Source organism: Rhinolophus hipposideros (assembly GCF_964194185.1).
Source record: "Rhinolophus hipposideros genome assembly, chromosome: 21".
Classification (NCBI taxonomy): Eukaryota; Metazoa; Chordata; class Mammalia; order Chiroptera; family Rhinolophidae; genus Rhinolophus; species Rhinolophus hipposideros.
In genome coordinates this window covers 17,322,502-17,336,180 of record NC_138067.1, presented here as the reverse complement: position 1 = coordinate 17,336,180, position 13,679 = coordinate 17,322,502, and the positions used below count along the sequence as shown (strand labels likewise).

General features: G+C 44.5%; 1 protein-coding gene across 1 annotated transcript in view; it reads left to right on the top strand.

Moving 5' to 3' along the window:
• Positions 1–1,591: 1,591 nt before the first annotated feature.
• The window catches only part of GFOD2 (Gfo/Idh/MocA-like oxidoreductase domain containing 2), a 38,045-nt gene continuing 25,957 nt past the window's right edge, over positions 1,592–13,679 (top strand). Inside the window, exon 1 of the mRNA XM_081032904.1 lies at positions 1,592–1,737. The gene's annotated coding sequence lies outside the window, so the exon portion shown is untranslated. The remainder of the gene's footprint in view (positions 1,738–13,679) is intronic.

Below are 13,679 nucleotides of genomic sequence, written 5' to 3'. Positions count from 1 at the left end.
GAACAAGTGGTGGCTAAAAGTCACTGAAGTGGGAGGTTTGCTAGAGAGCATGTGGATCTGTATCTCAGAGAGACATGGTTCCTGGAACTGGAAAAGGGTTCTGTGGTCCAGTTTTTAAAAAAGGAAAACTTAACAGACGCTCGCTGAACATTACCAGCTAATTAAATCCTGTTGAGATGTGCAGCTTCACCCAGTACTTTTCCAAACTTACATTACGATAGAATGCTTCACTCGGGCATTTTGTAGGACTATTACTCTACTGAATTCTCTTAGGGAAAAGCTAGTGTAGAGAGAAGAGTGAAGTGTTAGATAAGCACAAATGTCCAGGTTCCATAAGTAAAGCTAAAGTAGATTAATTTCCCTCTAGATCAGTGGTTCAACTGGGACCAACTCTTGCCCCCAAGAGGACATTTGGCAATGTCTGAAGATATTTTTGGTAGTCAAAGCTGGGGTTGGGGTGCTACTGGCATCGAGGGGGTAGAGACTAGGGATGCTGCTAAACATCCTGCAATGCAGACAGCCTGCCATAACAGAATTCTCAGGCCCAAAAGGTCAACAGTGCTGAGAAACCCTGCTCTAGAGTGAAACAGAACAAGGACTAAGACAGACACAGATCAGACATAAGCACACTTTGATTCTGCCTTTGTGCCTGTCCATTCACAATCCAGGGGAAGGGAATAAGGGTATAAAACCCCATCAGATGAAGAGGGGTTAGAGGTGACAAATTCTCAATCATTCTCGAAGACTTCCATGCTCACAAATGTGGCAACAGTGGCGGGAAATCCTGTCTCCTGCCAAAGCAGAGATAGTCCTGCTTGTTAGCCGGTCTCAGTGTAAAACAACTGCTTCAGCTCAAATGACATGTTCTGTCATGACAGGCTGCTCTGGAAAGATGGCTGGGACACCCTCCTAAAGCCAGCTGAGCAGGGGTCCAGACTCACCAGGAGACTCAGCAAAGCAGGGTGGGGTCTCCCCATGCAGAAATAACCCCTAATCCCACATTTCCAACATAGAGAGTTTCACACTAAGATTTACAGGTTTCACTACCCTAGGAGACAGTCTGACGACCAAAAGGGTAGTCTTGTTACAAAACGATATGGGGTGGAGGGTAGGCTCCAGTAAAGAGATCAGGGAGACGGAGGTCACAGTTCTGAAGAGCACTGACATCTAAGGAACAACTAAAGAACATCGAAAGGGAGAGGAGCCCAGACTAGTCTGAGAGAACAGAAAAGCGACAGTCATTAGAACTCAGAAAGCCGTGAAGTCTGGCGAGTTCGAGAGAACTGGTAGACCTCCCTTCATTCCAGGACAACCAAGAACCACCACAGTTCCCAGAAGTTCCTTGCTCTTGACGCCGGGCAGCGAAGCAGAAGGAAACCTAGGATAAAAGACCACTCACTCGGTCGCCTCCACCGCCGGAAATGAATGACCAGGGCCTGCAGCATGGCTACTTAACCTCGCCCCCGCAACAACGAGCGAGCATGCGCACCTCTGGGTCACGGCCCCTCCCAGCGCCGGTCCACCCCCGTCAGGGAGCATGCGCAGACCTCCTGCCGTCCCGCCCCTCCCTTTCCAGAGACCCCGGTTCCTTAGAAACCAGGCGGCGCGTTCCCGGTGGCGGCGCGTTAGACTCCGGGGCTCTGCTAACCACGCTCACGGGGGGCTGGAGGCCGCCGAGACCCGTCCGGACCTTATGGTCTCCGGTGCGAAGCAGGGCAGGCAATGCCAGCGTACCAGGTGAGAGGCGGCCCGCGGCGGCGGGTGAGGATGGAGGAGGGCATGGCGTGGCTGCGAGCGGGCGTCGGCCGGGCCTCCTTCACGGCCGGCTCCCGAGGTCGGAGGCGGGGATACACAGAACTTGGGCTGGAGGGGACGGTTCTAACTGCCAGCACCAGCGCGGAGTTCGGGGGTCGCCCCAGAGTTCGCCCTCCCCACCTCAGAAATAGTCCCTGCAAGTTGGGTCGTAAAATTGTAGAAATTTGGCTCCTAGAAGGACCTAACCCACCCCTTTACGGGACGCGGAAACCTAGGATCCCCTTCCCTGTGCAGAGCTGACCCCCTACCTGTGTGAGGACCAACGCTTTGTGGATAAGAATGTGAGGCATGGAAGCCTCAGACAAAGAGCTCGTGGAATAGCTGGTCCATCCTCTTTCAGAGTCATGAGATGGACTTTTAGGGGTAAATACGTAAGGAAAGAGTGTTCAGGTGGCAGGTGGGAGAAGGGCCACCCCAGGAGTGCGGGTGGCTCTGCCAGCCCCCCGAGTGCCCACTGGCCACGTCTGGAGGGCCCTGGCCTACCTTTGAAGCTCAGGAAGGAAGCAGATGGACCCGCGGAGACAAAGGTGTGGTGAGGTGTTCCAATCGAGGAGATATTATCACTTGAATGGTGAGGAAGGAAGGGGGGGTTGGGAGATCTGTGCTTGGGAATGGACCTGTGCAGAGTTTACCTTCCAAACTACTGCAGAATCTGAAGAACTGGATAGGAATAGAAAAGTTTAAAGCTGCGTTGGATGGACACTAAGTAAGGTTGTAAACCATCTTATTTATGTTCATTGTCCCCACAGTGTCACGCTGAGGGTAAGACAAATGAAGAAAGCGAGTGCCCTTTGAGTGTCCAGAGCCAGGGCCAGGCACCGCCCAGGGGACCTTTGTAAGCAATGGCACAAAGGTCTCAGAAGGAAGAGCCCTTAGTATACGACCTTTCAGTCGAAGGGAACAACTGTTAAATTTAAAAAGACTCTTAACATGTTATTGTGATATGAAGAAATATGGAAGATGGTTGTCTTTAAGAGTCGGGGGGAAGCTAGATTCATTCTTGATAAGGAAACTCATTTCCTTCTGTAAAGCAAGAGTTTTAAGGCCATCCATTTTACAGAAAATGTGAAAAATTACTGCCCTTGGACTAGGAGTGTAGAGAGTCTGAGCCAAGAGGTGAAAAATTTCAGCAGATGGTTCTGTTGGTGGACTCCCCATTTTACAGATAAAGATTCTGTTTTGAAAGGCTTTCTCTTACCACCTGGTTGTCCTACTTTTCCTGTAGAATGATTGGTCTGGGTCTGATCAGTTATTTTTATTTGCTAGGAAAATCCAGATATAAGGTTTATAATACCAGAACCCACTAGTAGTAGTATTAGCAATGGGGGGGGAGCCCTTTCCCCCCCAAAAAAGATTTAAAGATTTGAAATGTGGGGGAAAGAAGTCCAATTTTTAAAAAAGGTGGTCGCTGATTCTAATCATCAAAGTCAATCTGTTGATTTTTTTTCTTTCCCAGAGTGACAAGAAAAGATACATTGAAAGTATGATAATGTTAATAAGTCATATCAGTTTAAGGAAGAACACCTTAGGTTCACAAATCAATGCCAGACTACGGGTATGGATATTGTGGCTGTGAACTTTTTTAATTAAACATAGTTAATATGCAATATTATATTTGTTTCAGGTATATAACATTCAACATTACATAGCTCTGCATTTCATTGACTTTTCTTGCATCTGTGGAACTATTTTGTATAAAAACCTCAAGAGATATTATGGGGATATTATCAGAAGGGTATGTACTCTGTGAGGGAAATTGGCACTGTTAACCAAATCCTATCAGAGAAGTTTATGAAAATCCTTGTATTCTTTGTAGAAAACACTCATTACTTTAGCATTAGCTCAGATAGAAGACACGTAAGCCAAAATCAAGGTAAGATGGACGGGCGCAGTTACCATCTATGGAGCTGGATGGGGTGTGGCAGAGTGCTTTGAATGTTAAGTGTAAATACTTCCTTGAATGAGCAGTTGTAGAAGATACTGCGTATATGGTGGTGAGTGTGCCCGCTGGATTTGTGTGCATTTTTGAGCTCCTATAATTAGAAAGACACTTGTTTTCAGAAGAGAAAGATGGACTTACAGACTCTCAAAGTCTTTCTTCCTTGCTGTGGCAATGAAACCTTTGACAAATAATTAACAGCCACTCCATTTTCTGGGGCAGCTGAGGGCAGTTATCAAATCTGGCCTGTAATAAAGTACTCAATAGTATTTAATAGGCTAACTTACCAGATAAACCAGTAATGCTAACAGGATTTACTTTCACTGAACTGATTGTCTAGTTATACAGTAAGAGGAGAAATGAAATGGGAATGCAGTCCATCTGATTAAGAAGTTGTAATACACATGCCGGTGTTCAGAAAATAGAGGAGTCAGAGAGACCACACTGACTCAGAAGTGGAAGAGCCTTTTGATGTCTAACAAGTCACTTATGCATATTTATATTAGAAGGTTCAAATCTAGAATAAATACACCATTGGAACTGAACAGCATCTAGGAAGAAATTGGAGATTTAACTGTTTTTGAGAATTTGTATACAGTATGTAGTAATGGGACACTTTTGGGGGGGGGGAATATTGGGGAACTCTTTCTCCAGGGCCCATTGGCTCCAAGTCATCATCCTTCAATCTAGTTGTGGAGGGCGCAACTCAGCTCCAAGTCCAGTCGCAGTTTTCACTCTTTAGTTGCCGGGGACGCAGCCCACCATCCCAGGCAGGAGTTGAACTGGCAACCTTGTTAAGAGCTCTGGCTCTAACCAACTGAGCCATCTGGCCGCCCCTAATGGGAAAAGTAGCAGCTTTGTATTGGAAAACTTTAAGAGAGGGTAAAAGTCCAAATTACTTGAAAATTTAGCTATCGGGTGTTTTAAAAAGTGGGGAATGAAAGATACTTGAAATAGGCTTGGACTCATGAAAGTCAGAATAAATGTGTGTGTGTGTGTGTGTGTGTGTGTGTGTGTGTGTGTGTGTGTGTGTGTGTTACATGCCATTGAGTTGGCTCTGACTCCTGGCAACCCTATGAATGAGTGACGCCCACCATGCTCAGTCCTCAACAGCCCTGCTCCACTCCTGTAGACTCATGCTTTTATGGTGTCAACCCATCTCATATTTGGCCTTCCTCGTTTCCTCTTGCCTTCTATTTTTCCCAGCATTATTGTCTTTTCCAGAGAACGCTGCCTTCTCATAATGTGCCTAAAGTAGGACAGGTTTAATACTTAAATACTTAAATACTTGTTAAATACAAGTTCCTGCTCTCTTTAGAAGGGGAGTGGCTAAGTAGTGCTTTTTTCCCTAGGTACTGTCTTCTCAAGGTGACCAGTAACAAAATGCCACACTCTTTGGGACCCAGAATAACCAGGAATTCCTGAGGGGATAGCTGACTCTCCTCACCTCTCTAAGCCATTCCCAAAAGCTTATTTTGTAAGGGTTTCTATCCGCCTTCTATCAGGAAGGCTTAGGAATGAAGGCTGTGAGCAGTGGGACCTGAGTACTGAGCACAATCTTCCTCTCTGGCCTGGGATAACTGTGCTGCTCTGAAACTGTCAGCTCTCAATTTCTCCTGAGACTAGATAACCCCAAAATAGAATCAGAAACACTCCTACTTGGCATTGAGATTTACCATATCACTTTACAACCTCAAAGTCTTTATTATTTACTTTCACAATTATTTTGTGCTTAGGATGTTAGGCAAATCATATAACTTCAGGACCATAATCTTTTAACCTCCATATTTTTAACAAAACAAATTGAACTGACGTAAGTGTCTATCACCAGAGAAATGAAAACCTAGTTCATATAGTCGGTGGAATATCGTGTAACCTTTAAGAACTGTGATACCATGAAAAATTCTTCTGTCTAAACAGTAAATGAAAGAAATCAGGATACAACTATGTCGTGAATACATAGTTTGATCACAAGTACATTGAACAAATATAAAAACTTAGCAAAATAAAAGAACATAACAGGGGCGGCCGATGTCTCAGTTGGTTAGAGTGCACGCTCTGAGCAACAGGGTTGCTGGTTCGATTCCCACATGGGCCAGTGAGCTGCGCCCTCCGCAACTAGAGTGAAGACAACAAAATGCCGCTGAGCTGCCGGATGGCTCAGTTGGTTAGAGCGCGTGCTCTCAACAACAAGGTTGTTGGTTTGACTCCTGCAAGGGATGGGTGGACTGCGCCCCCTTAACCCCCCCGCAACTAGATTGAAAACAGCGACTGGACTTGGAGCTGAGCTGCGCCCTCCACAACTGAGATTGAAGGACAACTTGACTTGGAGCTGATGGGGCCTGGGAAAAACACACTGTTCCCTAATAAAGTCCTGTTCCCCTTCCCCAATAAAATCTTTAACAAAATAAATAAATAAATAACGGTAATTTTCTATAGTACATATATATTTATTTTTAAAATGAGATGGTAACTCGGTTTATTGTGGCGATCATTTTGCAATATATACAAATATTGGAGCAGTATGTAATACACCTGAAACTAATATGTATCAGTTTTTACCTCAATAAAAAAATTGCAATAAATTTTTTACAAAGTGTATTTTCCACCTTCCAAAACAAACAAACAAACAAACAAACATCCCTCCTGAAAGTTTCTTCTTTCTTTTACATGTGTAAAGGATGATATAGAACTTATTTTCTCTCTGCGGGCATTGCCCCGTCTCAATTTATGACTGTATTAAAAGTGTTGGTGGGGTGAACGGTGGCAGGGGCTGGGCAGCAGTGACATTTCCTGTCTCAGGTGTCAGTGAACCAAACAGAAATGCAGTTACCTAGATAATGGACTTACATGCGTGTCATTGCAAGGTGACTGCACAGACCTTGTGCTGCTTTCTAAGACTCATATTTCTTTGGTGCTTGTTGGTGGATAGTTTTGACCCATAGGGTCTCTGGGGTGCTTATTGATGGGTGGTTTTGTAGCACAGTGTCCGAAAACACATTATAGGTTTCTGCAGCCCGATGGTGGTTCCCACTAGGAAATGGTTATCATCTCGGAGGATACTCTAGGGGTGGCTCTGGGTGTTTGTCATGCCAGGCATCTGATGGTCCAGGAGATGGGGAATGGTAGAGAGATCAGTTGGACCTCCCTTACTTTTTCTTTTTTTCCCCCCTCCTGTTTGTTACTTTTCAGCCTTTTGAATTCATATTCCTGTGACAGGGTCTCAGGGGACACAGCTTGCATTTTGGAACAATGGGGGAAATGATTGAATGCATCGTATTTATCTGATGTTATTTTCAAAATTAAATCATTGTGTTTAAATAGCTGTTTTGGTTCCCCCAGCCCGGGGCTTGTTCCTGGTTATTCTTTTAAAATTATTGTCTTTGTTTCGCCTTATTTCAATGTTTAATATCCCTGACATACTAAGATTGTTGTCCAGAGAATATTTAAATGCCTTTAAATAATTTCCAAATCACTATAGGAATGTTACCAAAATACCTAGGAGTGTTAAGTTTCAGGGACCTGTTAACGCCATAACCAAATAAAACCCATTCTTGGTCCTAAAAGAGCTAAGAGTCTCAATAGTGAGATAAGGCATTGTGCATCCTTTAAACAATATGAGAAAATTCTAAAACACTAAAATGAATGCCTATTTTCAGGGCGTATCCCATATATACCTTGTATTTTATAACCAGCTTCCTTCTTTACACATTAACCAAAAAGGAAAAAAAAAGAAAGAGGGGTGGTATGGCAAAGACTGTCCTGAGCTTAGACTTTTATGTCTAATAGCCAGAATGTTAAATTACACTTGAGCCTGGTTGTGGCCAATTGGTAAGTAGTTTTCTGCATACAAGTAGGAGGTATTTGTGAAAGCACTGGGCAGTTACTAGAGAACTAATTAATCTTCCTGGTGACCAGAGGTCATATAACACAGAGTTAGAGAACGCTGGTCAGGGTTGCTGTGCTCTGTGGTGCCCTAAGAAAGTCCTACACCTGAAATCAAGAAGGAAAGCAAACAGGTGACTCTAGAGTGTCTCTTGCTGCATTAGAAATAGCAGTTTTCACAGGAACAGAATACTTGTGACCATATAGGAGGTGGAAAACACTAAGAAAACAAGTAAATTAGGTTTGCACATTGAAAAATGTTTATCATAATTAAAAACTCATTCTCTTGGGAGCACAGATAAAACCAAAATTGTAATAAACCTCTGTCTAGGATTGGCTATTTCACATACATCATGGCCAAATGTGCTTTACCTCAGTGATTTAAATGCAAAGGCAAGGAAAGAGCTCGGAACACTCATTATGTTCCTGGGTCCAAGCAGTCCTTTGTATTCAGCTATGAGTGTATCAAGAGATGGAAACTAACCTTCAGGGACCTGGCCTGTCTGAAAACTGTGATGTCCCCCAACTCCTGGCATAACGCCTAACTCATTGTGGTGTTTAAAAATACTGGAGAATGAATGAAGTACTCTGGTGACTGGGTATTGTGCTATTAAAAGGGGTGGGGGAGCACAGGATGAGATTCATGTTTGCGAGGGAAGATGAATTCAGGTTGGGAGAAACTGGTAGGTCACTTGGGTGGGGATATCCAGTAGACACTTAGAAGTATAGAACCAGAGCCCCAGTAAGTTGCCAAGGCTGGAAATAGTAAGTTATGGATGTTTGCAGGGAGGTCATAGTGGAGTTGAAGGATAAAATTACTCTGGGAGAGAGTAGGGCTGAGGGGTGGCATTTTCAGGTCACTGTCAATCTGGAGGTCATTGTTAAAGCAATGTTAGGAAAAATAATCTTCCGGTTATTGCCATATTTTAAAAAACAATAAAGAATTAATATAATGCTTTTTCCTACTGTAATCATCAGCTGAAGCTAACTTTTAGACCTAGTAGCTAGCGATCCAAATACCTCTGTGGGTGTTTACTTCTCCTTTATGACCTAATTTAGCTGACCCTTTTGTACATTGGGTAGTCACACCTCATTGGACAGGTCATTAGGCCTTTCATTAGTGTCCCTCCTAGGACACGGTGTGGAGGGGAACAGGAGGATGGGGAGCTGGCGTCTTTAGCCAGGGCTAGTATGCTCTCCTTCTGTGGTGGCTGCCTAACAATTTACCCGCTGTGTCAACTTGTGGATTCGGCAGAATAGCGTTTCTTTCCTTTGTCCTGTTTGTGTTTCTGCTGTCAATGAGAAGGCAAACTGTCTGTGATCATGGCATTGAGTCAGTGTAGGCTCTTAAACAAGTCATAGGAAAACTAAACCTCCATAGAGCCTTGGGATCTTTGAAACCCAGAGACCAAAACATTTATTGTTAATAATTTGTAAAACTCAATACCTGTTTCTTCACTTTGCTTTTATTTTTCAATGGGAACATAAGTGCAGGTAAAGGAACACTTTCATGTCTATCTGAAAGCAGTCCTGCTAAAAGCATTCACGTTATTGTTTCAGACTCTTAAGTTGGTTAGTGGGGAGCTGTAACCGTACAATGATATAGGTAGTCACTCTGCTATGAACGTGCAGTTCAAAACTCAAGCTGCATGCTTTGTCCCAGCTCCTGCTCAGGCTCTGTTGATGCGATGTGGCTGTCTTTCCTTGTTGGGTCCAGCTCTGCTATCCAGGCATTGACAGCCTACCTTAATTCTGCCACCCTGGCTTAATTCTAGATGTTGGAGGGCCAAAAGGAGGGCTGGAGGACAATTAGACACGCCTTCCTAATTCATTCTTGGTACATGATTGATGGCGAAAGATACATGGAAGGGATTCCTGCTTATTTCACCAACTGGTTTTGCAAAATAAAGATTAAACTTAAAATTGACCTTCACATTTTTATTTTCTCTTCTTTACCATGCTTAAGATGTATGCTCTCACATTACGGATGCCTTTGCAGCCAGATGTTAAGTAATGACCAGCCCCCTGCCCCCCAGGGGATGTTCCACAGTATCAGTGCTGGAGCAGCATTCAGAGTAGCTTATGTTCTTAAGATTCGGAAATGTCATTTATTTAAAATCAGAAAGGCAAAGAAGGACTTGGGCAGGAAAAGGTGTTGTTGCCTTGTAGTTGGCGCAGCACCCGCACGGGCTTTGACCTGACTTCTCGAGTCATTCATTCTCGGACTTACTCACGTGAATGGTCATTCCTCAGTTATTACTCAGTACGTACCAGGTGTCAGGCATACGTGCTCTGTCCTGGTGGCAGCAGATGTGGGATCAGCAAGGTCCTGCCCTCATGACACGCTGAATAGGTGATCCCAGTGAAGTAGGATGGGCGCTGTGAAAGCCAAAGCCCAGGCTGCTTGGGACCTGTGAGCAGAAGCACTTACGCCCAGCCTAGGCTCAGCCTTTCTGAGGAAGTGCTGTTAAGTGGAGACCTAGCAGATCTCCCCAGCATTTAACCTCAGGAAGTGAGAAGAAGAGACTGTTCCAGGCAGAGTAAACGGCTTGGACCAAAATCTCAGAAACGGACTGAAGGAATTAGATTTGGTAGCTGCTAGATGTCGAGTGCCGTGTAAGGGGGAAGTGGTGAGGTGGAAAGGTGGGAAAGGGTCAACTGGGGAGATGCTTTGTGAACCCCATCAGAGAATTTGGGATTCATCCTAGGGACACTTAATGGCTGGGGAAGGAAATGGTTAGGACTAGGCGAAGCGTGGGTGTCTGTTGGGGAAACCAGAGCAGTGGGTGAATTCAAGGGGCATGACGATGTCCAGGTGTTGGGATGTGGTGACAGACTGGCTGTGGGAGCAGGAAGATTTCACTGCAGCCAGAATGGTTCCTTATGAACTGGTTCGGTTTGAATCACGATCAGTTGCCTTCCCTTCACAATTGTCTGTTGGCATTTGACTTAACAGAGCCCCTGAGCGCTGCTGGATCGTGTGGTCCTACAAGGCTTGACAGCAGTACGTTTCTGTCAAAAGGGAGGAAACTTGACTCCAAGGGGACTGAAGTCACTGATAAGCATGAGTCATGTCCTGTGGAGGAGGAGTGATAGTGCGAGAGACACTTCTGAGTGAGGGCACCCTCTTGGCAGGTCAAGTTGTCGTTTAAGACTGACACGGCAGCTCATTTTCCTAATCCCAAGTGGCAGGTAGAGCTATTCTGTTCTCATAGATGCTTGTTGTCTTTCCTGAACCATTAAACCAGATTGTGCCCCAAACTACTTAGATTAGTGACATAAGTAATCTCTCTTAAATTTGTGAACATGGCCTAAGGCCCTACTGAATTATATACAGTTTTGATGAGTTCAGCATATGTCTTGGTTTATTGATTTAACTAACTACGCAGGAACAAGGTCTGAAATCTTTCACTTTTCAGCAAATATTTATCAAGCACCCACTATATAATAGGCATTGTTCTAGGCACTCTAGGTTCCAGCAATGAACACAATAGATCAAAAAAAATTCCTTTGTCCTCAAAACATACATTCTAACAGGGGTAGTGGGGGAGACAAACAATGGGAAAATAAACCTGTTTCTGATAAGACAACACTTGAGACTTGAAGGAGGTGAAGGAGTGAGTAAGCCAAGTGGATGGATATATGTACAGTAGAGGGAACTGCAAGTGCAAAGGCCCTGAGACAGGAACATACCGGGTATGTTTGAGATACATACAGTAGTAAAGCACAGTCACTGGAGCAGAGGGAGTGAGGGGAAGAGAAAGAGGATATAAGGTCAGCAAGAGGAAGGGGGTGCCGCCTGACCATGTAGGACCACGTAGGTCAGTGGAAGAACCTTGGCTTTTATTCTAAGAGAGGTGGGAAGCCTGTGCACAGTTTGGGTAGAAGAGTGGCGTGATCTGACTTACATTTAAACTGAGTCTCTCTCAGTGCTCCGTTGAGAATAGATTGGGGGTGCAGCATGGGAGGGGCAGGGTAAAATCGGGGAGACCAGTTGGGCCATGGCAATAATGTAGGAGAGAGGGGACGGTAGCTTTCACTGAGGTGGTGGCACTAGGAAGTGCTTGGATTCAGGATGTATTTTGAAGGTAGAGAGCTAGCGAGACCTGTTTATGGATCAGATGAGAATGAAGTATGAGAGAAAAAGAAGAATCAAGGATTACTCCGAGGTTTTGATTTGAGCAGTTGAAAAACTTGTGTTACCGGTTTCCGAGGTGAAGCTGTTGTGGGAAGGGTAAGTTTGGTGCGGAAAAACATCAGGAGTTTAGTGCTGAACATTTGAAGTTTGGGATGCCTATTAAGTATCCAAGCAGAGACAGTTTATACTAGGCTGGAGCACCGGGAGGAGGACAGGCTGATCACCTTGGGAATTGTCAGAGAATAGATGGTATTTAAGCCATGAGACTGAATAGGAACCGTGGTTAACATAGCCATCATCAGGATAAACTAGGAGCTGGCACTGAGAAGTGGCCAGAGAGGTAGGAGGAAACCAGAAGAAATTTGTGTTCTGGAAGGCAGATAAGAGTGTTTTAAGGAGGGTGAACTTACTATATCAGAAGCTGCTGCTATCAGCATCAAAGTGGTATGAGGATGAGAATTGACCATTAGATTTAGCAACTTTTTAGTTGTATTTGGCAGATGTCAGGTAGCTGAAGCTTGTCAAATAACTATAAAGTAACTGAAGTATTGGTGCCCATACTCTAGGGTGGTCAGCCATGATGCCTGAACACCGAGCATCATAAGATCATTGCATAATTGTACTGTAAAGCTCTGAACATTTTGCTCTTTCCTCCTCCTTCCTTTGGACCCATTTTATATGAAGAAATGCTGATGAGTAGAGGCTTGAACACTGCTCTAGGGGAAGGGACTATCTGCCTCTCACAAACTGGCTTTTGCTTTTTTCTTTACCGAACTACCAATATGTCAGTGTTTTTATCATAATTCAGTTTTTGAATGTGGGTAGTGCCTTTTCCACGTGAATGCGAAGTGCATTCCAGATACATCATTTAACATTTCCTCAAAGAAGTTCATTTGTATCCTGCTCAGTGCTCCCTTAGCACCCTGTTCTTTTTCTTTATAGTACTTGTCCCAGATTGTAATGACATGTTTACGTCATGATTTGATTGTCGTAGCTCTCCTGCTAGACTATAAACTCCGTGCAGGTAGAAGCTCTATCTGTTTTGCTCCCCAATGTATCCTGTGCTTTACCTACGCCTGGCCCATAGCAGATGCTTACTAAGTATTTACTAATGAATTAATTTCAGAAATTAAGGTGTCATTTTATACATAAGCCCCTGAAACACAGACTATGAAACACAGCTAATGTCACAATTTGTTTTAAAATTAGATTGAGGGCCCATCTCACTTAATAACAAGGGTCATGGCCCCATCTCTGGCCATAGTGCTTTATTTTAGCATATTTTACATTAAGATACAATTACTGGAAAAAAACCTTTTTTTTAAATTCACCCACAGAAAACTCTAACTCCCAAACATGCCCCTTGACACTGGCCTTTTGAATGTGTCCGAGGGGACAGAGACCCATGGCAAAGTCTGTGGAGGCACCTCAGAGAGGGGGTCACGCCCTAAGGATGCGCAAAGTGCCCGTAAGGATGAAGAATGCCCCTAAATGGGGCACTCCAGTTGTGGGCTGGTTCTGGGGTGCAGCGGGGGGTGGGGTGGGTGCAGAGTAATGACTTCCCACCCTGTGGTCTGCCAAGCCTCATTGCCCAACCTGCCCAGCTACAACCACAAACTGTTACACCATTTCTCACTTATAGCATCCTTAACTTTGCTTGCCTGTAGCTCTACAGGAGATAAACTCCTTTTTGAACCCTCCCTTCCTTAGTGTGGCTTGTCTCTGCAGCTTGCCCAGTACGATGTTGGCTAGGGTAAAGTGCCATCCCAGGTACCCTCAGCCAGTGCCGAGACTGTCTGCATCATTGGGCCTTAGCTTGAAGGTATACTTCCTCCGAAAACGTACTCTCTTGGCTTCGGTCTCTGTATTGGTGATCCCAGAAGGAAGCTTACAAGGGTTAGG